Source organism: Pantherophis guttatus, chromosome 6 (assembly GCF_059756535.1).
Source record: "Pantherophis guttatus breed Tessera chromosome 6, ASM5975653v1, whole genome shotgun sequence".
Taxonomy (NCBI): Eukaryota; Metazoa; Chordata; class Lepidosauria; order Squamata; family Colubridae; genus Pantherophis; species Pantherophis guttatus.
Window position 1 is genome coordinate 97,686,496 of NC_142068.1, and position 27,816 is coordinate 97,714,311.

General features: G+C 41.6%; 1 protein-coding gene across 2 annotated transcripts in view; it reads left to right on the plus strand.

Annotated features, from left to right (window-relative positions):
• Window positions 1–27,816, plus strand: part of ARID5B (AT-rich interaction domain 5B) — a 130,527-nt gene that overhangs the window by 31,266 nt on the left and 71,445 nt on the right. The gene's annotated exons all lie outside the window — the stretch shown is intronic.

A 27,816-nucleotide genomic window follows, 5' to 3' on the forward strand; every position in this document is an offset into this window, starting at 1 on the left:
AATGAACACTTGGATGATTCAAGTACACTTTTCTCCAGGGTTGTTATATTTCATTAGCTTTACTACTTTTGGCAGTTTCAGTATATTTCAACCTGCTGAAAACCCTGTTCTGGATGGGCCAAACAGACCTGTTTATCTTACTCACTTGATCCCTGTCTTCAGCTGGTCTAGCAGGGGAGATCATCGACTGCCCCATGTAATTCATCAAGCAGAGCTTGTGGGTTTGGGGCTTCCAAAGTGAAGGCTCCTGGCCCTAGCAATCAGAAACTGTGCCTCTCTTCTTCTCAGTTTGCCTTCTTCACCACTTTCCTTTCTGGAAATAAAGTAAAAGCACAAAAGTAGGACAATGTCATTTGGACCTCTGGTCAAATTCCAGAAATGAGTCAGCATTCTTGTACAATAAAATGGCTTTAAGATTTTCTCTTCTGGAAGCAAAGTCTAAGCTGACTTTTTTCCAAACTATTCTACTTTATAGCTTACAGGACATGAATGAACCATGTATCAATATTATTTTTTTGGTATCATCATAAATCATGATTTAAAATCCTTATGATACTACTTGAACCCAAAATTAAACAACAACAACACTGTCAGAAAAATGTCAAAGCTCAGACCAGAACAGTAGGGTCTACTAGAGACAGACATGAGCCTGTTGGCCAAGGTTCCTTTCCTCCCCATGGGAGGAATCTCACGGGCATTTTGTGGGCAATCAAAGGCTCCAAAATGGAGTGCTGAGGCAGAGAGAATATGACAAAGCCATAAGTGTGGCACCATCTGCAGAAATGGAGGACTCTGAATTTTAGGTTGGACCTCTACAGAATTCTACATGCATTAGTATGTAGAACACCAATAATTATTGGTGTTTAATTTAAGCAAATAAAAGGTATGCATAATTAATCAATTTGAATTTTCCTAATCCTTTAAGAAATGAGTCATCACTTGATTATTTGTGTTACAGCAACTTTGCATTTATTATTTAAAACCACCCAATAAGTTTTACATCTGTATTAATCTCTATAATAGGGAAAGACCTTGGGAATTGGGGCAAAGAGATACCGACTAGGGAACAGTCAGCAATCAAGAGAAAGTCCAGACCGCAGCTACATAATGGACGAAGCAAGAGGCTCAGAAGGAATCCTCCTCAAATATCAGGCTGTAAAGATGATAGAGGGAGGATTATACTTCCAGACTTGCAAGATTCTGTTAATGGCTATTTACAGTAAACTAGAATTAATTTATCTGGTCGTTTCTCCCGTACAGGCTACCTGATAAGGCTGTCAATATCTTCCAGAGAGATTTAACTTTAAAAGGCATAGATATACATACACGCACATATGTGAGTGCATATGCACCCAAAAATATACCGAACCCCTCTGATGATTCAAGAAATGTAAAAAGAAACCTAAACAAGTTATTCTGACTTCTATCAACTGGGATTCTGCTCTCAGTCCTAGTAGCTGCTGTACCACAACTGCCTTTCGTCATAATTCTGGGTTGCGTCCCTTGAAATGGACCCACTTGCCAGAAAGAATTTCCTTTTCTCTTGTAGTGTGTTGCATATCATACTAATGTTTCTCATTTCTCACCTGTCAAGTTTTTTTAATCTTGATAGGTTCACAAAACATATATATTTTGGAACACACATACATTTTTTTCAGTGCATTTGGCTAAGTATAGTATATGTTTCTGTAAATTATTTTCATGACTATATACATTTTTGTACCCATATTCTTCTAATTGCATTGAAAATTTCATAATATGTGCTTTAATTTTGATTCACAAATGCAAATTTAAAATGGAGATTTAGATTCATTTGCATTTTACATGTGAAATTAAATAATTACTCTGCCTCTTTATGATGAGTTTCCAGGATCTGCTCTGCAGCAAAGGGACGAGAGTTGAACAGGTACCTTGGAGAAGAGAAAAGAAACTTTGGGCTAGAACACTATAATCCTTCCTTTCCTTTCCTTTCCTTTCCTTTCCTTTCCTTTCCTTTCCTTTCCTTTCCTTTCCTTTCCTTTCCTTTCCTTTCCTTCCGCTACCCACTCATGCAATTCTTGTAATGAGCAGATAGGCAATATTTGCAATACACAGCTTGTCCTACTTCCTTTTCTGGTTTCTGCTATCCTGCAAGTTGGCCCCGTATCCTAGGCTAGCCTTTTGCAGGCTGACATACAGGAATCCTCCCCAGAATGTTATGTGCTAGTCAGCACAGCACAGCACAGCAATAGGGATTATGTTCCTATATTTTGATTTAACAGTGCTTTTCATTTAAGTCATTGTGCAAACCTGGCCTTATGGAGATTTCCAGTAGTAAATAGTCTTGCTATGATTTCTGTCACTGATAAATTGTTATACCCAAGAATGGAATTTTCAGACTTCTTATCTGAGCCATTAGCAATATCATTTCAGTTGCTGTCTCATTCTCCTGTTCTTTGGAAGCAAGGCCTTTTGCAGTGAAACGGAAACTAGCATGTAGTTCCCTATGTTTGATGAATATCAGTGATGAATATCATTATGTAGCTGCGGTCTGGACTCTTCAACGTCTATTGATAGTTCATTAGTGTTTGGCGATTGCTAGCTTGGAGGCAGCTGAGAGCCAGAGGGTTAGATGGGGCTGGAGGAAGACATCTGCACCTGCTGGGAAAGGATCCTCCTTGTTCGGATGGCCACCTTCATGGGGCTGTCCTCAACTACCCGATGAGGGGATAGAGACAGATGATTGAAACGGGGCACTGTGCAGTTGGCTGGGAGCCTATACATAAATGGATTCATTAAGAGGACATTAGCATGTAGGATCCCCAGGAATGTAGCCTACATTGGAACCAATGGCCAATTTCTCAGCAGTATCACAATACATGAAACAACAATCTCTGGGGAAGTTTAAAATGTGAAGATGTGAGAGGAAAAAATGGATTGGCCACATATATAAATGGTAGAAGTTGGTTTTTAGCCACAAAGTGGAGAAGTCTTAATACTGATCTGTATCGCAAAGGTGCTTTTCAAAAGGCAACTAGACTTTGCTTTTCCTTGAAGACGTTTCACTTCTCATCCAAGAAGCTTCTTCAGTTCTTAGATGAGAAACGAAACGTCTTCAAGGAAAAACAAAGTCCAGTTGCCTTTTGAAAAAGCACATTTGGGACAACCATGACCTGGATGACTATGGAGAATCTCCACAGACGTTTACCTGTAGCTGGAAATACAGCTGTCACTTAATTGTAAAGTGTATGAGCATTTTTATTTTTTTATTAAATTTATATGCTCACTCCTCTCAAGTACATGACTCTGGGCTGTTTAACAATAACTGAAAACAGAATAAGAACAGCATAACAAAATTGTAAACAACATAACTAGCAGTTGAGAAAAACAACCCACAACAATACTAATAATCAATCGTAACAGTTAACGCAATCAAGAGCTTCAGCATTTAATTTAGTGCTGCACTATCTTTTCACACTCTATTATGGAAAAAGAGAACAGGAAGAACCTGAATTTTCCAGTCATTATTTTCCTTCAAGTACCAATTAACATGTTTGAAATAAAAACATGTTTTGGAATTTTTACAGAAAAGCATTGTAGGAGGAGAGCTGTATTAGTCTATGGAAGCCAAAATCGGGGGAGTCTTGAACACTAACAGATTTTATTCAAAGGCATCAGATTTCATGAATGACAGCTCATTTCATCAGAAGCGTGCATTTACAGAAAAGCAGTAGGCTTTTTCAACTACTAGGGTGTTTTTGTAGAACTCTTTGTCAAGAACAGGTTGATGCACATAGGAAAAGAAGGGTTAGTGATATACTGAAGTCTTGAGCAAGTTCTGAGGTGTGCATGATACGGTTGAAATTAATACAGGGCAATTGTGCGCAGGAAAAGGAAGAAGGACTTGGGAGACAGAGGGGAATAGGAAGTGATGCTGAGAGAGCTTCACCTCAGGTGGTCACGCTCCAGAGTGGAACAGCAGAAATGATGATTTCCCCAAAGCAAGAGAACCAACCATAAGACGATGCCTCATGTTCCAAGATGCCCTGCATCTCTACTGTAGCCTCGAACTGCCTGGGCGAGGAAGTTCAGGCCCTGGAGCAAAAGGAACATGGAATGCAGAGAGATGGGCTTTTTGGTGCCGGGGGAGGGGGGGAGAGTCCTTCTTCTGTGCAAGACGGCAGAGTCATCTTCGATAAGGACCTTACAGGGGACTGAGGACTGCAGATGGTGAGATGGTGTTAGAGACCTCTGACTCTTATCTGAGCACACTTTTCTGCTGGCATCCAAACAGCTGCTGTGGCTAAACTGAAGGATTAGAGGAAGCTCTTGATTTAGTTAGTTAGTTAGTTAGTTAGTTAGTTTATTATATTTATATACCGCCCTTCTCCCGAAGGACTCAGGGCAGTGAACAGCCATGATAAAAACAATATACAACAAAAATTTAAAAACTTAATTAAAATAATTCAATCATTGGCCGAGTTTAAAACACCCAACTAAAATCATTTTAAAACCCCTATCAAAACCCAATTTAAAATCCTTTATCCTGTCAGACCAGCTTGCTGGAATAATAGGGTCTTAAGAGCACGACGGAAGGCACGGAGGTCGGGGATCCTTCATATGTCTGGGGGCAGTTTGTTCCATAGGGCTGGGGCCCCAACAGAGAAGGCTCTCCCCCTGGGGGTCGCCAGCCTACATTGTTTGGCCGACGGCACCCTGAGGAGGCCCTCTCCGTGGGAGCATATTGGTCGGTAGGAGGCAATCGGTGGCAGAATGCAGTCCTGTAAATAACCAGGTCCTAAGCCATGGAGCACTTTAAAGGTGGTAACCAACACCTTGAAGCGCACCCGTAAGACCACTGGGAGCCAGTGCAGCTTGCGCAAGAAGGGTGTTACATGGGAGCGATGAGACGCCCCCATTATTACTCGCGCGGCTGCATTCTGGACCAGCTGGAGCCTCCGGGTGCTCCTCAAGGGGAGCCCCATGTAGAAAGCATTACAATAGTCCAGCCGGGAAGTGACGAGGGCGTGAGTGATCCAGAAAGGGCAGGGCGTCCTGATCCAGAAAGGGCCGCAACTGGGAGATTTAACCCCTTCCTTTCAACAGCAGACTATTGGCATGCTAGGAACTGCTTTTTCCATCCCGTTAAAACTTGCATAAGGACATTCATGGTGTCCCTAGCACATTTCGATTATCCTGGGTTGGATCCAGGGGTGAAATGCTCCAGGTTCGGACCAGATCGCCTGATCTGGTAGCAATGGCGGCGGGTGGTTGGAAGAACTGGTAGTAAAAATCCCTGCCCCTCCCCATGCCCAGCTGAGCAGCGCGATCATCAGAGGCTTTTTTTAAATTTTTAAAGCAATGCTTTTAAAAGTAAAAAAAAGATTACGCACAACAGCTGATCACCCCTCTCACGCGCTGTTCTATTTACCGCATGCCTCCTTTTGGCGTGCACTGTGCGCGTGCACCTTGCATTTGGTGCGTGGTGCTCACTGCGCATGCGCAGCCAGCGAACCGGTAGTAAACCGGTTCAGATTTCACCACTGGTTGGATCTGCTAGTCCCAATACCTTTAGGAACCTGAGTAGCCATTTAAACTGCCTGTGTTGCCTTGAGATCTCAGGTGGCATTATTCTTGGGCACGGAAGGCACATTAAAGTGATGGCTTGCCCCATGCCTGCTGATGGGCCAGCAGCTATAGGGCTGATGGACATCGTCGGGTACCACGTGTGTGGAAAAGTGTCCACGCCAGAGGTGGGTTTCAGCAGATTCTGACCAGTTCTGGAGAACCGGTAACGGAAATTTTGAGTAGTTCAGCGAACCGGTAGTAAAAATTCTGACTGGCCGCGCCCCCATCTATTCTCTGCCTCCCAAGTCCCAGTTGATCGGGAGGAAATGGGGATTTTGCAGTAACCTTCCCCTGGATTGGGGAGGGAATGGAGATTTTAGAGTGTCCTTCCCCTGCCACGCCCACCAAGCCACGCCCAGTAAGCCACACCCACAGAACCGATAGTAAAAATATTTGAAACCCACCACTGGTCCAGGCCTGTTAATTTGCCAAATACCTTTCCTTGTGTTGAACTGATTCAGCTTTTAAAAGGGGGGACTTAGAGTGGGGATGAATCTTGGTCTGGTGCCCTGAAGAGCACCAATTGTCTGGTGTTATTAGAAGGACTCTAGTCATTTGTTTGTTCAAACACAGACACTATAAATACTTTATTCTGCAATACGAGCATAGTTTCATATTTATACTAGCATCTGGCCTAGGGAACCGAATCCTCCATTCTTTAAATAGCTTTGCTCAAATGCTTAAATACTTTCGGAGCAGAACATTGCCCTGCAGCCATACACCTTGTTTACATATTCGGAGAACATGGCAGGAAGAAAACTGGATCTTTCTCCAGAATGGCCGAGTCAGAATGTGGCGAGGAGGTTTTTAAATTAAAAAAAGAACACTTGTTAAGCTGAGAGGGATGTCTTGAATTTTCCTTTTATTTGTTCCATTTATGACTTTCAGGGTAAGCATTTCGTTGCAATGAATACTTTTGTTTCAGGAAAGAAGGAAACTCTTTCAATAAACAAAGCGCAGGAATCCAAACCATCAGGTGCTTTCCCTTGGCCAATGGGGAGGAGGAGGAGGGAGATCCATTTTGCCATTCATTCACAGGCTCCCAAGCTCCGTTTTCGGCTGGCATGGCCTCCTGCAACCCTCTGCCTGTGAAAATGGAGCTCGGGAGGGCTGCACACGGGAGCCCTCCCGAGCTCGGGAGCCCATTTTCGCTGGCAGAGCGCTCGGGCCGCCACAGGTGCCCTCGACAGGAGTGACATCAAGCTGACCACGCCCCCCCCTAGCCCCCTGAGGTCAAACACAACCCTCATGCGGCCCTCAATGAAATCGAGTTTGACACCCATGCAGTAAATGGATAAACACTAAAAATGTGTTTAATGGCTAACGATTAGCTGTTTCAGCCACAAAAGAACAAAGTATCTCTTTTCTTTTATTTTGTTTTTTAAATGCAGCTTCTTCTCATACTCATAGTTTTCAGGTAACGTTTTTGGCACCCCCAACCTGTTTAGAAGCGCTAAGTCGAGGCTTTTCCCAGCTGAATCAGCTCTTTCCATCAGGCCCTTGAAGCTGTGATCCAGTGCTTGATGCATGCCAGGTTGCAGAATGTTAAACTGAACTGTTAACAGACTCAGTTGTTTCGTGAAATGTTTAGTTAACAGTTAACACATTAACTTAATTATGAGATCTTTTTAAACAGAACGGTTTAAATTTTAATTTTAAATTACAGTCAAATTTTAATCAGAATTGCCCTTGATCTATCTAAAAGATGCTTGCTGACAGCACAAGCTCTAAGAGGCCCCAGATAGTGGGCAAGGAGTTGTGGTTGAAGATCAAAGGGTCTGATCAAAGATCAAACAGGTGGTCAGGGGTGGTCTCATTGCACAGAGACCTGAAATAGCTCAGGTCCTCACCGTGGATGGGCCTAACATGAAACATGGTAGGAAAGATTCAGAATTAAAATAAATGCCTTGTTGGGAATATGGCCAAACAGTAGAGTGGTAAATTGCAATTATTAATAAAAATACAGGCATAACATTGCTCAAGTTGTTTTTTTCTGTTTTACAGCTCCTTCTGTCTATATCTGATATTCTGCTGACATTTAGATCTGAGATTTCCCTTCCCTGATTGTGCTTCCTGACCCTCATCTTGTGTTGTCAGTTGGAGCGAATAGTTTTCCTTTTAACATGTCATCGTTTTAATTTTTCTAAACAATTTAAATTAATAAAATATGAAAGGTTTATAATGGAAACATTTTCCAAAGAGAGGAAGGAACTTCTTTACAATTATCATTTTCCCATCCTGGGATATTTTCATAAGTTGCATTGTTAGTTCGGTATGATACGGACTTCTGACAATGAGCAGGGGGCAGCCTTGGCCACTCAACAGCCCTTCCAATAAGGGAGGCAAACCTTGCTATTTCATGATTGCAGCATGATCCCAGAGTTGAAGTCCACAAGTCTTAAAGTTGTCAAGGTTGGAGACCCCTGATTTCTAGTCCACCCTTCTGCATTAAATCCAATCAAGCCATCCTTGAGTGGGGTCCCCCTGCCACTTCTTAAAATCCCCCAGAGGTGGAGGAGCTACGACCTCCGCAGACAGGATGCTCCCCTGCTGTACCAGTCTTACTGCCACTGATACTTTTCCAATATAGAGGAGGCAGAAATCTCCACAAATCAAATCTGGAAAGAGCTGGAGCAAAAGTAGCTTGTCTTTCAGTCACACACAGACTCCAGCTGCATCCTGCTTTCTTTGAACTGCAGATCTTGAACTTAAGAGAGTCAGCCCTGCTGCTGGTTTCTCTCCAAGTCCAGTTCTTGCTCCGAAATGATTAAGAGATCAATGCATGTGTGTCATAACACACTTTAGCTTCCTGGGCCAAGACTTTTTGTTTCGTGTTATCTGAATAGCCCTTGCTTGTTCCAGTGCCCTTTCCCAGGGCAGCTCTGCCTTCTTCGGACGGAAGCAAGGAGAACCAATTTTTGCAAACAAATCCACCCTGCCGTCTTTCTAGGAAAAGCGGACAATTAATTTGCCTTGGAAAAATGGCCGATAGAAAGAATAGCTACAGCCCTAGAACTCTCTGGTGACTCCAAGCATGCCGTGTTCTGAGCAGGCATGTCTACATACTTGATCTGGCAGCAGATAGAGTAACTGTGCCAAATATTTAAAAGTAATCTAGGCAGCTGGAGTTTTGGGGGGGGGGTTGGGCACATACAGTGCATTGTTCCAAGTATCTGACTGGGGAAGAAATTATTTAGAAAGCATTTTTTGTTCTTTATATCATTTCGCCTAATAAGACTCTTCACTTGGAGAAATTGGCTGTTTATAGACCTGTATTTTCATAAATAATAGCCACTGTGGAGCCCAGGCTACAAAGAGCCAGATTCCTCATCTTTGGCACGTGATACTTTTGTAAGAAGCCCTTGGAAGGATTTCATAGAGCAGATCTGGCTGTCGAGTTGCAAGGCATCATCCTTCCTGTCTAATTTAAGATTTCTCTAAAGGAAACGTTTCCTGACATTAGGGGAATTATAATCCTTGCCCTTATCGGCTTGAGAATGATCAATCCCAGGGGTCTTCTCCATCGCAGGGCACAGCTTTGTGCCAGGTCAGAGAGTATTTGGACTGGGGACCCGCACTGCCTCCTGGCAAGACATCCTGTCACGTTGAAGGGGGAGGCATAGAATGTATTTATTTGTTTGTTTTTATTTATTCATCACATTTCTACATTGCCCATCCCACCTAAGTGATTCTTAATGTTTCTGTACTCAGTTTGGTTTCAAGGGCTCAGGTAGAGAGTTTTGGGATGAAGCAATCAGAGAAAGTTGTTGGAGAACCCAACAGGTCATTGTCCTTCACTTGTCAAGTGTGAGAATTCTGTCAGGGTCATGACCAAGGTCAGTTTTTTAGCTTTACAAATAATATTTAGTGAGTAGTGAATAACAGGATCAGAGTTGGTTTTGTGACTCCATCCACTGAATCAGCTCCTCTAACAGACTGAATAATCACCATGGTTCAGTCTGTCTAGGAAATTTCCCTATAGGTAGGATGAGGGTCCTCATGGGCTTGGCTAGATAGGTAGAGGGCCTAGTGCATTGCCCAACAGGGAACACCATCCCTGCAGAGAAGCAGAGGTGTTTTGGGCAACCACCTGGAAGGATGGGATGTCCGTAGAGGTAGAATTTCCTGTTGCTGCTTTTCCCACAAATGGAAAAAAAAGTTGGGTCATTTTAAATGGCCTAGTTCCCCAAACTTTATTTCAGGAAAGAAAAGAAAAAAAGTTGAACTAGCCCAATCTAGACAAAGGAAATGTTATTTTAGTGTAGATTAAATTTATGTCTGAGAAATAGAGAGATTATTGTGTCTGCTTCAGATGTAATTTCATGCCTAAGAATTTACATTGTAGGAAAACAGGTCTGGATTACATTAGGCAGGGCCTGTCTTACTGTCAGTTTAATTAAATAGAAACTCTGGCAAGGAGAGGCGATGGCTTTATGGAAGCCCTGCTGTTCTGCAGGTGGAGGAGAGAAAACAAGAGAGCCCTTCCATAGATCGCCTCATTCAAAAGTTATCCAGAAACAAAAGCTGTGATTCACCCTTGTTTACATGGTCTTGGGGATTTCAAGCTGAGGTTGCTCATTTAATCGACAGAATGGTTTGACTCCCAGGTTTTGTACCTCTTGACCCCTGACAAGGAGATTATTACGAAACAAAGGTGGTTTTTTCCCCCCATAAAGAACGTTGATCCTCCCAAGAATGGCCTTTTCCTTCATGGTCCAGGGTGAATGCAGCCTGACGGCCACCTTTTTTCATTGCAAATTTTGTTGTCAAGCTCATGAAGATGAACCAAGTCCCTTGTCCTGAAATTAGGCAGTGGAAGTGGGTAGAGGTGGGAGGAATATCTAGATTAAACATCCAAGAAGTAGATTTAAGAAAGGAATATGGGAGACAAATAAAAAAAAAGGTTAGCAATTAAAATTCTGAGGTGGGCAAAGGACGATGGATAGATGATATTCTTTTTATTTTTATATTGTTGTTTTGATTTACTTTTCTTCTTTCCTATTTTTCTTGTAAAGCATAGCAAAGAAAATACTGAAGCGGACGAGGGATGTTTCTTTTGTTGTTCTGAGTTACTTTTTCTTTTCTCGCGCTCTCTTCTTTCTTTTCCTTCTTTCATTTTTAAGTAGGTGACATGATTAGAAGTTAGATAAGAAAGAAAGAGAAAGGTTTTTTAAATAAAGGGTGATATGATCAAAAGCTAGAATAAGTGAGAGAAACAAGAAAAGGGGGAATATTAGCGTAGACCTTTTATATAACAAAATGAAAGTAATAAGAGAAAGTGTGGAATAATTGAATAATGAGACTATAAATTAATATAAGTATGCATTATTATTAGAAATATATAAGTGGATTGAATGCAAGGATTATGATTAATTTGATTAGCTTTATTTGTATTAGAATGTATGACAATCAGGTGCCACACTGTTCACGCATTGATTTGCTATTTTGATTTAAAAAAAACTTGAATAAAAAAAGAACAGTGATTTATCTGTTGACTGAATTTGACACCCCTTTCTTTGGCTATGGTGTTTGAGAGAATCTTTTTGGTTACTTCAACAGAGAAAAGCAAAGGAGGCAAGAGAGAAGAGCCTCCATTTTTTTGCCTCCCTCCCTCCCTCCCTTTTTCTTTTTGTTTTATTGTTAACAACATTTTGTAATTTTATGTTCTGCAGCATTTCTGCACCTGAGTGAAGGGTGGGGATCGGCTGCACTTTCAGATCTCGCTCTTCACTGTCTGTGACTCAAAAGAGGGACAGAAAGTGAATGTTTCTGTCTTTTAATAGCAGCCATTTTTTTTACATAACCCTAAATTACATCAGCAATTTTATGTTCCAATCTTGTTTACAGAACTGGTGTGTGTGTGTGTGTGTGTGTGTGTGTGTGTGTGAGTGAAAGAGAGAGAGAGAGAGAGAGAGAGAGAGAGAGAGAGAGAGAGAGAGAGAGAGAATGCTTTCAGGAAAACTTAAGAACTTGGAGGTGACCCAAAAAACAAGCATTTCAGCCGTCCCAGTTCCATTTCCTTAAATTGAAACAAATTGATTCTACCCATATATACCACTTATTGTTCATCACATAGATATCTTTCTGCATATTAGCTGGTGAATGCAATATTGTGAACGTGGAAGTCAAGAGAGTGAAAGCAGTGTGTGCCTAGCAAAAATGGAACATGCACTTTTATTTCCTTTTATTATTTTATAAAGCCCTTGTTCCCTCCAACCAGGACTCTCTTGTCAAAGCTGCATTGGAAGCCGGGCCAATGAGGTGAAGTAGTGGGGCTTTACCACTCCACCAGAGTCTGGTCATCCTGAGGGATTTGGCAATCCAGAGAAAAAGGGCCCTGTGCAACAGGCCCATTGTGTTGCTGACCACTATCAGTTCTGCACATCTAGAAGGGCTGCAAAACCAAATCCTCCCCTATTCCCTCCCATTGGAAGGTCTGGTTCCCCCATTCCCTCTTCCCTTTCCTTTCATGCTGCATGGAGCAAGGTCATTCCAATGTTTTGGATAGCAGTCTTATCCTAAGGCTACAACAGCAACAGATTTACGAGGTATCTGGGGAATTTCGAGGGTTCCTTGCTTGGAGGTATGCTTACCCTCACCTTCCACTGGTTGTTTCAGGCCAGGAGCCATCTTGGTCCCAGCTTGACTGCAGGACTATGCTCCAAAATGCAGATGAGCTCAGATGAGCTAAAAACTGGCACAGTTTTGGATATGCGTTGGTTGATTGATTGATTGATTTTCCTTCTTATTTCTCCCCATGACTTTAATAGTTTTCTTTTTCTGTCCTCTTAAAAATTGCTGCTGGGTGGCAAATCTTCGAACGAGCTGAGCCCAAGGTGGAATTGGGCTGTACAATGCTGCATACAGGTTTATCAGGGAGCAGATCCGGCTGAATTAAATAGAAGTTCCCTTGGAGCACTAAAACAGCAAGCTGTCGATTACTTGTTCATATTCACTCCAATCCTAAAGATCTCCTGAGTGGTTTATACAACAATAAAATACAGATAGAGAACCATAAAACCCCAGAATGAAATACGGAAGAGCTTCTTCCCCCTGTCCCCATCATGGCGAACCATTTGGGGCCAAAAGCTCACCCCTTTGATAGACAGAGATTCAAGGCCCAAAGGGGGTGGGGTGAGACTTGACTTTTGGACAGGGGGAAGGATGTGGGGCTCACCCGCCCTTTAGGACCAAGGCTTAGGACCAAGGCTTTCTGCCATCTTTTAAGCTGCAGAAATCAGGAGTGTTTCTGATCTCGCACATTTTTGCTGCTGCTCATCTTCACCTTCATCCCATTTCCTCCTTTCATGGTCTCCAATAGTCCTTGCATGAAAGAGATATAGTGTCTCTACCTGAACAAAAATCTGGAAATGCCGCATATCAAGGTAAATATATTTTTTTGGGGAAAAATGAAATTCTGGCTTGTGAAGATTATTTTCTCCATCCACAGGGCTCTATTGTCCAAACATTCTCAAATATGTGGTGGGTTTGATTCACAAATAACACACATGGTTGGTCACGTTTGGACACCAGGCAGTCAGAAATAGACTAAGATTCTGGAAAACTTTCAGGGTCATGTTTCCCCCAGAAATTTTCTTGTATGACATGACAGCCTTTTCATGAAAGCCTTTTCAGCCTTTCAAACCACCTTGAAGCAGATCCTAAACTTTTCTTCTGAAAGCACGTTGGAGATGAGACAGAAACACACACAGTGTGGTTATCTATCTTTTTTCTTGAACAGCAGGATTCTTTTTTATTCCTGGCCTTAAAATATTTTTTCCCCAAGTATTAAATGCTTTACCAAGAAAGGAGAAACAAGGTCTTAGCCAATAAAATGATTTAGTTTCTGGACAGTGAGGTGAGGTAGTTTTGTTCATCTAGCTTATTTTAATTGTTGTATTGCTGTTTCCCACTTCACAACAGCAGCATTTTAGATACTGAGCTACAAATTTCAAAGCCAAGAAATGTGAAAATAGGACATGATCAATATATTCTTTCTGACTTGGTCCATTAATTTTAAAGAAGCTGAACTAATACAGATTCTTTCTGCCACCATATTCAGTTCCCAAATTGGTTCGCTTCTGCTTAAAATAAGATACAGACTTGAATGGATAATCAAAGAGAGAAAGATAAGTGTGATAAGAATATAATGAATCAAGAGGGACCTGTCAAAACACTCGTTCCGTGTCGTGAGTAAATATACAGTAAATTTAAATCTTTCATGTTAAAATAAGAGGAGCTCTTGAGGGCTGGATCGTTTGTGGAGTAATTATTTTCTCCAAAACTCAGATTCCCCAAATATTTGTACCATATTCTATATTTTAACACCTTGACTGGATCTGTTCTTGAGATTGTATCACAATTACCAATTAAGATAAAATTTTAAAATATAAAGTATTTTGGCATAGATTTACTGACCTCAGTGGAGAACCACTGAAAAGGAACTAGAATTTTATTCCAAAGACCCTGATGAGTTGCCATTTATTAAGCCTTAGAATTTTTGAAATTGCTGTTTTGGTGTATCACCTAATAAAAAGATTTTCAGCCTCAACACACGGTAAGCTAAACCATTAGCAACTGTGCATACATTAGCGCACGCCCCCCACCCCCAGCCTCCCCCCCCCCGCTTACAGTTTATTATTATGCCGACAGAATAAACCGATGACAACCGCTGGATTGTTGCTAGGCTGTCTGTATCATGAACATTCATTTTGACGGTTATCTGTTTATTAAACGTTTCTGATGTATTTCTGGAAAAGAAACAGAAGCACTATTGCTCTGCATACATAAGCCCTGACCTTCTTTGGAAAAAATTGCTTCTTTCTGATAACATGCTATAAAACATTTCTTTGTGCCTGTGAGTGTATTTCAATTTCATGAGCCAGCCACTTCAATGTTTCACATAAGCATGATGAGGAATGACTGCTAAAAATAGGAACTCTGACGCCAGTTGGATATTGTGCTTTTCCTTAACGCGTTGTTTGGAAAAGAGTTTATTTAGGATAAATTGTGACCAGTCTTCCATCTTCCAGAACTTTTTTTTTTTTTTTTAAACTCTTTTTTTCTTTCTTTCTTCCCCCACCCTCCCTCTGGCTTGCTCAGATTAAAAGTGCAGCTTTCAGATTTTTTTCCTAAAATAAATTTCAGGCATCCTCATTTATAGTCAGACTGCCCTGATTACTTGCAGACCTACTGGAAATTTACATGCGCTTTTCTCCATTATAAAACACTGATCTGTTCATATCATTAGCTCCCTCGTGACTGCAGGCTGGGAGGGAGCCAAGGGCAGTCTAAATCTGTCGTTGTAAATCGTGAGTTGAAATAGCAGAAAGAGGGTTTGTAACTTTAAAAGTGTAAACAGTTTGGAAAACGAAGTAATTTTAGCCTGTGATTGATTGCCTTGTGCTGCTACTTTAAATTAGCCGAGGGGCTCCGATGAAAATATATGCTTATTATACATTTTTTTTTCTTTCAATTTTATTTTCTGCCGGAATAATAGCCTAATAGCCAGGGAGAAACAGGCGTCTGAACAATGTATGGTTCTCCTAGGGCGACCTTTGGGGAAAAGAATAGTTTTATTGTGTGTCCGTTATGTTGCCTGAAACAACATTCTGCAGTTATTAAATTGACTTGTTCTGTGTATAAATAAAAGGCTAGGAATTCAAAACAGATGCATTGAACTGCATCACGTTATTGACTCAAAGCACAGCATCCTTTCCTCCTGATCCACAGTGAAACTGCCCAGTGTTAGGGTTTGGTATCCTGTCAATCTGGGGAGCAGAGTGGCACCTTCACCCAATGGCACCCATTCTCCCCGGCCAGGGGGGTTTCTGCGCCTTGACAGGAGGAGTGGGCAGTGCCTAGATTCCATCGTCTGAGCCCCCATGATTTCTCCAGGCAATTCCAACTGTAATTTCACATGGCAGTTTGCTCTTTCTAAAACTGAGTCTTGTGGTGTGTCAAACTTAGTTACCTTTAATGCATCACAGTCAAGTCCACACACGCATGTCCGGAGAAAGAAGTGTGTGTGAATATGTGTGGAGAGAGGGGCCACACTCATGCTCACACACGGACACAGAGCCATCTTGACGGGATGGGCAAAGGGAAAAGGAGAGGCGAATTTAGAGTCAGAATTGTCTACAATGACAGCCATGATCAAAACAGGACATTCTTGATCTGAAGGGCTGATTATTTTGGAGCGCAGGGCAGAATGTAATTGCATGGATGGGAACTCCAAGGAGCTCTTTTGTTATGTGATGTTGATCATCGTCATAATTTTTTTCTAGTGGGGAGATTCTAATGATTTGGACATTTGGACATTGAAACATATCCCAGGCCCACAGCATTAGATAAGGTAACCTTGTTTGTCATTTTTTATTGTGAACACACTGGCCCACATTACACACACACATACTATATATATATATATATATATATATATATATATATATATATATATATATATATATATATATATATATACATACATACATACATACATACATACACATATACATATACATATACATATACATATACATATACATATATACATACATACAAACACACACATATCACTGTCCATTTTGAATACATAGCGGAAAGAGGAAGCTTGAGAGTTCACAAGGTTGATGCTATATGGAACAAAGCTGTCACTGAATCTGGATGTTCTGCTTTGGGTACCATAAAGCCTCTCCTCCCAGGAGGTAACAAAGAAAACAGGTCCTGAAGAGGATGGGTAGTGTCCCAGGCAATCCTGCAGACCCTGCTCCAGCATCGCTTATATGCTATGTCCTGGATAGCAGAAAGTGAATTACCCATCATCTTTTCTGCATTCAGGCCCCTTCTTGGTGAAGAGTTTCCTAGTGGGGTAGTTTGATCCTTCAGCTTCTTCCGTCACCTCCTGGGCTTGCTCTGCTGAAGAGGTAACATTCTGATTCAACTCACTGGAGGAAGCTTTGAAGGACCTGCTCCCTTCAAGTTCAGAGATCTCTCACTGCCACCACCTCCTTTCAGGGGCTTTTGGCTGCTTCTTCAGAGGTTTAGGATCAGGTCTTTTTAAAGTTGCTGACAGACAACCTGGGTGCTGCCATGAGGTTTGATGGTTGCTGCTGTTGAGATTTCTAATCTTATGGCCCCAAAAATGCTGCATAGCTTTCCTTCCCCTTTTCTATACAGCCTGAAAAATAAAGATTCACGTCAGTTGGGCAAATGCTGTTAGTTCATAAGATTTTCTCCTTCTTTCAGAGGGTGAGACCAGGGCAATAATGAGAAACAGCCAGAAAAGGGAGCTGCCTTCCAGATGCAAATTTCTTTGGGCCAGTCAAGTTACTTTAGCACCTAAGAGAGAAAAATGCCACCTTTTCCACCAGTAAAAATACAAGCACAATAAATTTAATAATCACTCACCTGCTGCATAGCATTTGCGACATCCAAAATCTAGTGTCAAAATTGGCTGCTTTATTCTTTAATGACTACACAGAAAGGGATGGCGGGGCAGGGAATACCTTAAACAACCACAGTGGATATTTTCTCTTTATTCCGGGAATAATTAATGCTGTTCCAATTTAGCATTGATGGAAAAGTCACCAGCCTGGCCTGGTCTGAACTGTAAGTATTCAGTCTTTGCCTAGAATGTTTTAGGCTCTGAATCTTACTGGCATTCTGGATTATAGTATTACAGTAGGGAAATTATGTCTTATTTCATAAATGCATTAAAATTCATGGGTAAGGCATTCTGAGGCTAGGAAATTAGAGCGTCTCTTGAAGGAGTAATGAGCACCTATCAAAATAAGCATAGGTCTGTACTCAATGCCAACTCAAAGAAGAGATGATAGCTGCACTGGTTCTTCTCGTGCAGTTTCTGGAAAGAGCCTTCTGAGCTAGATCTTCAGATTGGCTGTGGAATTGCTGCTGCTCTTCACCAGGAACAGAGTTGTACTCCTTCCACATTTCCCCATTGGGTTCCAGTCTTTGTGGAATCCCATCTCAGGAGATGCAGCCTCCAAATTAATCAGGGCCTCTGGTCAGGAAAAAGTGGCTTCTGTCCTAGCTACTTATTCATTCCTAAAGCATCCAGGAATCCTTGCACAAGGCCACCCTCATGTAACTCACTGGCTCTGCACCAGCCTTCCCTCACCTGGGCCTTCCATATGTGTTGGGCTTATCATGGCCTGAAGCAATTGAGGTGGCCTCCCAAAGCTCCTGCAGTTGGTGTTCCTGGAAGTTTGGTGTTTTAGTGAGGTCTGATGTGGGGACCAGGTACCTTCAGTTCAAAAGAAAATGGGGTACTAATAAACAGGGCTTTCCTGCTTTGGCTGCTTTTTTTTTCCCCACAGGAAATAAAAAGGGAAACACATTTAAAAAATACATTATTCTCCAATGTGGAGATTAAAGTGCATTGAAATTAACAGGACTAAAAACTTTTGATTCTGATCTGAGGAGCTTTTCCTGTCTCCCAGCGTGTGATTGAAAGACTCCACTGAATGAGGAATGAGTTTAGCCCATCAACGTCCATCTTGGTCTGTTGGGTACTTGTTGCAATCTCAGTCTCTCTGTGGCCAGTGTGGGGCTCATGGGTGTTTGGAGATTTGAGGGAAGGGCTTCAGGGGCCCTTGGGGCCTTCTCAGGGCTGTCCCCGAGGGGTCCCCCGAATACCATTCATTTATATTCCTTATGACAGAAAGGAGGGAGGAGTGCATATTTTAGTATTAATTATTTACAATTAAATCAGATCAATAATTCACACTGATATTTCATCAAATTTTGTTTTCATTCTGCTCTGCCCATCTTCAGAGAATGGCTTCTGGCACATAAATCAAAAGCTGAGTGCAGCTCTTAAACTAAAAAATGAATGCACATTCCTTCATTACTGAGTCTGGATAGGACTGGCATTTATTTAAGCAGAATGTAGACTTTTGAAAAATCTGCAAAGAGGAAGAGGGGAGTCTTCAGTCCAACCAGCCTAGGTGCAAAATAGGAAAGGAAGAGGCGTGTTAGGAGGGCTCACCTGGCACCCTTCTGAGATGCCAAGACAGAGCTGCCAGCCAGGAAGAGAAAAAAGGCCAATTAGGATAGGGAGGCAGGCTTGGGGGCAGAACAGCACATACTGGACTTGCTGGAGGGCTGTGGGGTCAGTGCAGGAGGAAAACCGACTCAGACCTTCAGCTGATGGGTGGGAACAAGATACTGCCAGCCTGTAATTATCTCTTTAAGAGAAGAGAATTATTTGGAAAGTGAGTAGATGAAGTTTATCTGTAAAAAGTGTTTTCAGCAGTGATTATCTTTTTCTTGCTGGCTTTCATCTCCTCGTCTTCTCTCCCTAATGATTCTTTTATAGGCCTCCAAAACAGTTATTAAAATGTTGCAGAACAAATAAGGTAATGCTGGAGCTTATTAAAAATTGGTTCTTTTGTTCCTATCTGGCAGCTGACAAATTGCCTTGTGCTGCATCTTACCTGCTCTATTGTGCGAGGTTAGCCCAGAAAATGGCTGCAAATAAATTGTTATTGAATGCTGTTGAAAATTAACCCTAACACTTTTCTCCGTTATGGCTCCCATTCAAGCCTTTCTTTGCCTGCCTCTCCCGGTGTGTTGTTTTACACTTGTCTCTTGCATTATGTTGGGCACACAAGGAAATATTAACAAGAAAAGAAACGCCCGGGCAACCTGTGCCCAGACTCTATTATCCGGCTGTCAAATGCCCACATGAGAGAGCTCTAATTTTGATTCATATTGACGGTGCTTTCCCTAACAATCACTACGGAGGGCTGCTGCTGGAACGTGCGGCCTCCAAAAGAGTCTCTTTCTCAAAATCGAGGGTTGCTAAACAGAATGAGAAGGTTTCTCGTTGGGGGGAAGGTTGGCCTAATAGCCAAAGGACTTCTTTTTCATAGGCATTGAGATAGGGCCACTAGTACACTATTGGCTTTAAACAATATATATTTCAGGCACGCTCACATACCCCACTTCTTTAACATGTAAGCTATACAAAGTATACATTGCAAGAACTAACAAGGCTGTTATTTTGTTAAAGGTTTAAAAAAAAAGGCATAAATGTCAAGAGCAGGTCTTAAATGCTTAAATCCTCACCAGGTGCCATTACGAAGAAACCCACAGCTGCTTCTTAACAGCAGAGACCAAGCTCTGCTGAATTTCTTAGCTAATAATGAAGAGACATTGCACGAAACCAAGATCAAGCATCCAGGTCATAAATGCAAGCCGGTTGCCAAGTGCCCGTATTGCAATCACAAGACAGTTGTGGGGATGCAACGATTCTAAGTGTGAATGTAGGTTGTAACTCACTTTTTTGAAGGCTGTCATAATTTCGAACTGTCATTAAACGAATGGTCGTACCGTGTTTCCCTGAAAATAAGACCCTCTCTTATATTTTTCTGAACCCTGAAATAAGCACTTGGCCTTATTGCCATGTGCTCAAAAGCCCGATTGGGCTTATTATCAGGGGATGTCTTATTTTGGGGGAAACAGGGTACCTATAGACCTGTTGAGGATAAATACATTTTTCTTATTAAAATGAAATTCATGGGGTATTAAAAACAAGCCAGCAATCCCATAGATATAGAATTTTAGCAATTTTAAACATGTTCTATCCATTCAGGCACTGCTGAATTAATTCCCCTTCATAATCTTTTTTGTTTGTTGTTGTTATGTTTTCTCTTTTAAGGAAATGTCAAGGGTCTTTCTTTTATTCTGATTCAGTATAGGACTCTATACTACATTGCATTAAACATTATATCGGGACCTAAACTAGCATTCCATAAGGAACAGTATAAATCATTGAATTACAGTTTAAAAGAATCGGTCTTTTACTTACTTCCCGCTATGTTCTCTAAATTTCTCTTAACTTTTTGATGGACAGGTTGGATGCTTTATTTATGAAATAGATTCGTTTTTCTGTATTTTTAATGAAAGGAATAGGGCTTGTCAGGTTTGGGGGATCCCAAATTATTTTCTGGATACATTTTATCATTAAAAAATCATAACCCCAGAGTATGCATATCACATGAATTAATGCAAAATATTCTGCAGGTTTGCTTTAAACAAGGTTCTGGAAAGTTAACACCTCCTTATCTCCTGCAATGGACTAAAGGAACCATTGTGTGTTCAAAGGTCTGATGCTTTCACCATCATCCACTTAGTGATGGTACTTCTCTGGGCCAATGATTGGAAACCATCACCACTAACTGGTGGCCATGGGGATTGACCCGGAATGTTGTCCTGGATCCCAGCAGATTGGGGGCTCTGGGGGAAACCCTTGCGTGGAGAGGGAGGCAGGGATTTTGAAAACTCCTAAAAGTGGGATTAGCGAGGACTGCATCAAGGAGGGAGATTACATATTTTTGGCAAGTCTTTTTTCTTACCAAGCCAGATTATGAGATTCTTAGGACATTGAAACTGGTGGGTCAAAGTACAAGATGAGGACCTGGTTTGTTCAGCCAAGGTCTGACTTGGAACCCACCCAGTGGCAAACAGGGACCTGCAAGTCCCTCACCTGCTCTACACGGAGAGGAGAAGAAACATCTCCTCAGCAGAAGGGAGTCCTCTGGTCCAAGGTATCTGACCCGGATGCGGAGGAAAGATGACCACAAGAAGAGCTGGACTGCTGCCCTTGTTTCAGGGCGCTTAAATATCCATCTGAAATTGGCACAACTGACAGTATATCAAAAATAAGCCTCTCTCTGATCATCAGGAGCCATTTTTCCATGAGGGATATTTCTCTTTGATTACCGGGACTTTCAAACGTTGAGGTGCTCCATGAACCACCGGAGACATTTTTCCTTTAAAGTTCTATCAACAAAGCAGATTCCCGTTGTGTGGATAATTCATAAAAAATTGTTCAAACCTCGACAAAACAAAAAACTAGAGGTTCGCCTATTGGGATTAGTTAATTATTTGATTTGCATTTCCTTAATGTGGTAAGTCAGCCATTAATATTTAAAAAGTGTTGCTGTTAATTAGATACTGAAACTGTGCAAGAACAAGTGGGGGGAGCAGAGGAAGGAAATGGTTGGAGTCATCGATACAAAAGGCTCCCATGTCTGGTGTGGAGACCACAAGGTGATCCTTCTGTGGCCAGTTAACATCCTGGAGACACCTTGACCAGGAGGTGATGTGGAGAAGGAAAGGGAGCAGCAAGTTTGCCCTCAGGGTCAAGCGAAATTGTTTGCTGAGAAACTTCGAGGAATATTTGGCTAATTAAACAGCATCAACAAAATTGGATACTCGGTTTGGCCTTTTTTGTAATTTTTTAGGCAGCGTGAGCATAGGATGACTCATTAAATCCACCTTCAAGATTTTTGCATAAGGGGTGTGTTTGTAACCCATATTAGCTGCTAGAACTATTTTCATTAACAGCCAGATTTTGTGCACTCATTGCCTTAATTGTACACTATGAATTTACAGTTGGTGCCAGTTGATTTATTAATACATGTTTAAGCACCTTCACATGAATATTTCCTTTGTTGCGCGGGTTGTGTGCTCCCTGTGATCCTGGGTGCCAGTGAGAGTTTTGGGCCCTGAAGTGCTGCTTCTCATTTGGCCTTTCTGTTTATTGGAAATGCAAAGATCCATGGGACAAATGCCTTGGGACATTTCTCTGAGCACATCTTGAACCCAGTTTCTCTAGCCATCTTTATAAAGCAAATTCTGACTGCTTACAGTGACACATTCTTCAGCCTTTCCAAAGTTTCCCATAGAACTGTCTGCCACTTTGCTGTGGGAAGGAGAAACAAAAGGAGCCATGGACCACAAGGAAAACTGCACTCTCACACCCCATTCCAGCATATTCCCAAGGTCCCCCTCCTTCTGAGGCAGAAGACAGCTCACCTGTTGACAGCTGATGTCCCCAGCCGGCCCTAACATGCCAGCAGGCTCCTGAGCTGCTCATCCATCCTTCCTTTGCCGCCCATTAAGAGATTTCAGATTTTGGCCTCAGTTTCACAGCAACCAATTGGTGCTCACCCATCAGGCTTTGCTGAGAGCCAATTGGGCACAGGAGCCAGAGGGAGCGGGAAAAGGGATGGGGATACAGCCACAGTAATTATGTTGCTACGGTCACCGTGGCAGCATTGGCAACATGGTGGTGCTAAAACAACCACAAATTGGAGGAAGAGGGAGGAGGGGGAGGATACTTTCCTGTATCTGCGAGTCAGAATAAAACGATCACCTAGTCTGGTTTAATCACAGTTCTGCTACGGCAATGAGCAATGAGTAAACAGGTAGCATCAACCAGAGTCTAAGGCAGTTCCAAATGGGATGCCTAAAAGAGGCTGGTGAGACAAGGAAAGGGATGGATGAAGGGAAGCTGAGTCTCATGAGGGATGAGACGTGTTGGTTTTGGAAGGAAAGGAAGACAGAGCTCCATGTGAGTGATTGTGCATCTGATGGAGACAACTAGATGATTGTCCTAGGACAAGGTGTGGAAGAAGAAGGAATCTCCAGAGGAAAGCCAGTCAATCTAAGGCAGTTTGACCTTGTTTTCTACCATCAAAAGAAACATCTTTTGAGTGTTTTCATTAGTCTATAGACTCAATATTCAGTATTCACAGCCCACTTCTGTTGATTTCTTTGTAAATAATTATAAAATCTTCAAGGGTGTGGCTTTGGGAGGTAATTTAAGAACTTGTGATTTTCAAAATAACCACAGCACTGCAATAACAACACAAAAGTGATAATGCTGTGTTTGTTTTATTTTGGTTTGCTTTGCTGTTACAAAATAATGGAAACAGATATTCGTTTGCATTTTACGAAGTCTCTTTCTATTTCCCTTCTGTTTTAGCCTGTCTTTCTTTTCTCCCCTCCCTTCATATTTTCCTTGCCCCTTTCCTAAAAAATGAAACAGGTGTTTTTCTTTTGAATATTTTCCATTTGTCTTGATTTGTTTAACCACCAACAATAGTTGGAGCAGAAGGGGGGAGGATACAGCTATCCTCTTGTCCAGGTGTTTAGTTGCATGTTTACCTACAAGTGTTTATTTCTTTCCTGAATGCATACATTTGTGCTAATTTAACTGCCTTGGGAGAGAGTTCAGGTAGAATAAATATGCTAAAACCAGAGGACTGATAAAGTTGATGCACAGTTTTAGAACGTTAAGCATTGGTAACCAATTCACTTAGATTTAGACACATTTTATTTCTACAAATGTCGTACTGTATAATGTCGTGTAATTAGAACAGGAAATCATTGAGTAAGTGAGGAATGAATAAGAGTACTTAGGCTGAAAGGAAAATTACCTTCTGAGAAATTATATTCACACTCCAACCCCCCCCCACCCCCACCCCTGTTCTTGCTTCACATGATAACGTTGGTGGTGATAGAAACTGATGTAAATTTTCTTATCTGTAGAACATTGTTCTGCTGGGTTCTTCACATCGCCGCCTGCTCCCCCACTTTTTAAAATCATTTTTCAAAAAATGAATGCACAGAATTTACAAAGTGCCTAATTAGAAGCTGGAATTGTGTCTTGCAGCAGAATAACAACGACATGGAGACATCAACTTAATTATTGGTATCTCTGAAAGCTGGAGCTGTGCCAAATATTGGAAGCTGTTCCAGTTTGGTTGCTAGCATGTGATCAGGCCAGAGCAAAGTTTGGAAAAATACACAGTAAAACATCAAAAGATTATACAAACCTCCTCTAGAACTGAGCTGCCTTAGATCAATCTTAGATTGGATGCTCTTCAGATCTACACTGCGCAGAACTAATTAATATTAAGCCTCCAGTGAAGTGACTAAGTAAACAGTGTCTCTCTCTCTAAAGTGGTGGAGTTGACAGGTGATGCCCCACCAGCAGACAGAAGAGATTCACAGAAGCACAAAAGCAGAGGAAGATGCCCTCGTGAACTCTCCCCTTCCACCAACTTCTTTCCCAGTTGTCGCACCAGAGTTTCTTGCAGGCCCACCTGGAAATGTTTGAGAACTTCTATATACGACCTCGGTGGGCAACTGCCACCAGCCCTCCTCAGCCCTTCCGTTCGGTCATATCTGCGGTGAAGGAAATACCATAAATGAAAACAATAAACACACACCCAGAGCCCCACAAGCATGATAAGAAAGCAAGAACACACCTCTGTCTTTTCTTCTCAGAAAAGGGGAGATGATGTTTCAAAAATAGCTCTTCTAATACAGAATTGGAATCAGTTAAACAAAAAAGTGTTTCTCCTGGCATTGGAATGCGTGTGGACTAATGCGATTAAGAGAACTAAAGGGCAAAATTCTTGGCAGATTTCTGCAGCTGGGTAATTAGGTACAGGAAGGGACATGCATAGTTTTCCATCCAACTCTACAAAATCCCGGTGCGAATATTATTTTTTATGTGTGTTTTTGAAAAGGGGAAAAGCTCAGTGATGTTAAAACTGGATTTGGTGGTTAGCAATAATCATTGGAGTGTGGTGTTTCTGAAACCCAGCAGGAGAAGCTCCCTTTATGTGTTTCTCTGTTTAGCTGAAAGACTTTTTGATCTTGAAAGTCAGTTTGAGCCTTAATGGTGAGGGTTGGACTTTGACCTGAAAATTCACTTTCTGCTTCTAGGGGCGACTAGTATAAACCATTGTTCTCTCATGGTGATCAAAATCGAGAAAAGGTAGTTGTCCACATAGCCAGGGTGCCAAGCATCCGAGATGGAACCACAAAATGTTTTCCTTCAGAAGTTATTTGGACTAGAAAGAAAATACAAAGAGCTCAATGTGTCTGCTCTTTAAAATGGTCCCATCAAAAGGCCCACCTTGGTTACGCGCCAGCTCCAGTTCCAGGGCTTGTCCAGCATGGAGAGGTTTGGGCTCTGTCCCGATGTCCTTCGTGATTCCAGGCTCATCTACAGCTGATAGTCCATTGTGAAATGATCACGCCTGAGAAGACCCCGCAGAATGGCAGGGCTCCTTCCTAAGCCCAGCTGCCCAGCCAAATGAGGGGGGGGTTAATCGAATAAATGCAGCCCAGGGAGAAGGAGCTGACAACTGACTGGGCATCTCTCTTTCCACAGAGAAAATGAGGATTGTGCTCATGCTCAAAGCAGATTATCTTCAGATGTTTCATTCTGACACAGTGCTATAATTTTAACATATAACCATAGTAACATTTACTAAGTTCTATTGAAAGTAATCAAAGGTTTTTCTCCTCCCCGTTTCAGTCGGGAGAGATAGAGAGACCTTTGGTTGTTGTTTTTTCTTGCATTGGTGTGGTGGAAATAATATATTTGTTCCAGGAATCGTTTGTTTGTCTTTGCTTAAACAAATGGAAATGCTTTTTTTCCTCTTTATCTTTTGGTTGGACTTTTTGCAAAAGGTGTGCGGGGGGGGGGGGGGAGTTAATGCCATGCAGCACTCTTGTTGAGCTCCTATTGCTCTTTCATTTTTCTTTTCGTTATTGCTTTTGCAGCTTTGAGTTAAAATCTAGTAAATGTAAAGAGAGTAGAAGATCAGGGTAAAAAATATAACCTTAGTGATGAGTTGGCTTTAAAATATCCCTTTAAAATAATCCTGAATAATATTACAGTCATTTTAGTAATGCACTTTACTGTGAATATACTGTTTGTAAAATGGTTAAAGACGAGAGAGCGAGAAGGGGAGGGAAGGGAAGAGAGAGAGAGAGACCTTGGCAAAAGCAAACCAACAATCCTCAAGTAATACCAAAACACTGATACACAATCCTGAACAGGATTCACATCTCATCTGCCAGGACTATCTATATAAATCGGGCATAGCATCCTCCTCTCGGTGTGACTGCAGGGTCCCACATTAAACTTTAGATCACATCATGATTGGCTGTAAACTGAGGACATATACCAGACCAGTATCTGATTTTTAAAAAAATATTAACGATGCTATGCTTCAATGGTTAGATGGCCTAGACATTGGTATTTGAACACAGATCTCTTTAACATTTATATTTTATTGCGCTTTACTAATCTAGATGAAATGTTAATATATATTACTAGTCCATGTACAATATGCCATATGCTAAATGAATAAACTGTCACACATAAATGCAGCTTGAGTACATCCTGGTATATTGGGGAAATGTGGCCTTAAATCTATGATTGAAGACAGCAGGTCTTGTGCAAAGATTTGGTTACAACATTATGATTAAAAATGCCATAAACCCACCCTGAAAATGTGGCCTTTGGGAACCTGCAGCTGATGGGCAGGACAGACAATGAAGCCGGAAAGGTTTCAAGAGGAGCCTTTGAGTAAAGTGCCTCTGAGAAAATAGGGCAGACCAGAAATTCTTCCCAAGCTAATGTATCTGATTCATTGCCCTGAAAGCGGGGAGTTCAGCAAAGGCAGAGGGTCCATGGGCTCTTGAGAGCTTCTGCAGGTAGGAAGGAGGTGCTGGCTGCCCTGCTTGCTTCATGCTGCATCCATAGATGCATTGCACACCCATACCCACATGGCTGGCTTTGCTGTCCCTTGGCATCTTCTAGAATAAGAGATGGTGGAGTCTGGGCCACGGGCACAAGCCAAACAAGCCATATTATGGCCTTGTTCAGGATGTGATGTACCAGCTTATTATGAGGGTCAGGATTCAGCAACGTCTTTCCCTATATAAGCAGTTTCTGTTCACAGGATGGGGAAAATCTTCATACAGTTCTGGTGATCTCTGTTTTTAAAATGCTGGGTGTCTTTTTCAGATTGGTTGGAGCTTAGCCACATCTAAAAGATTTAATTTGTGTAGAAGAATTCTATAGAAATTCAGACTTGGCTTTCTTTGGGGTTTTGCCAGTATGGTGAGTTCAGATTAATAATTAAATTACCATTATTGTTCAAGTGTAATATTATAATTTCATATCCACATTCAAGGACCCTATTATTAAGAGATTGCTTATGCATTATTTATCTATTCTATTTATCATTAAAGAGAGAGGCTTACAGCAATTCAAAAGAAAAATAAACAATTAAAATGCTCTTAATAAGCAGTGGAATATAACTATTCCATCAAAATTTCAAAAATGGTAAAATTAATTAGTCACCAAATGCTTAAAGTACTGAAATTTTTATTCCAAAGTAGCTGATGCTTTCCTGGCAAATAGATGGGGAAGAAATGGAGGTAGTGACAGATTTTATTTTCCTGGGCTCCAAGATCACCGCAGATGGGGACTGCAGCCAAGAAATTAAAAGACACTTGCTCCTGGGGAGGAAAGCTATGGCAAATCTAGACAGCATACTAAAAAGCAGAGACATCACCCTGAGAATA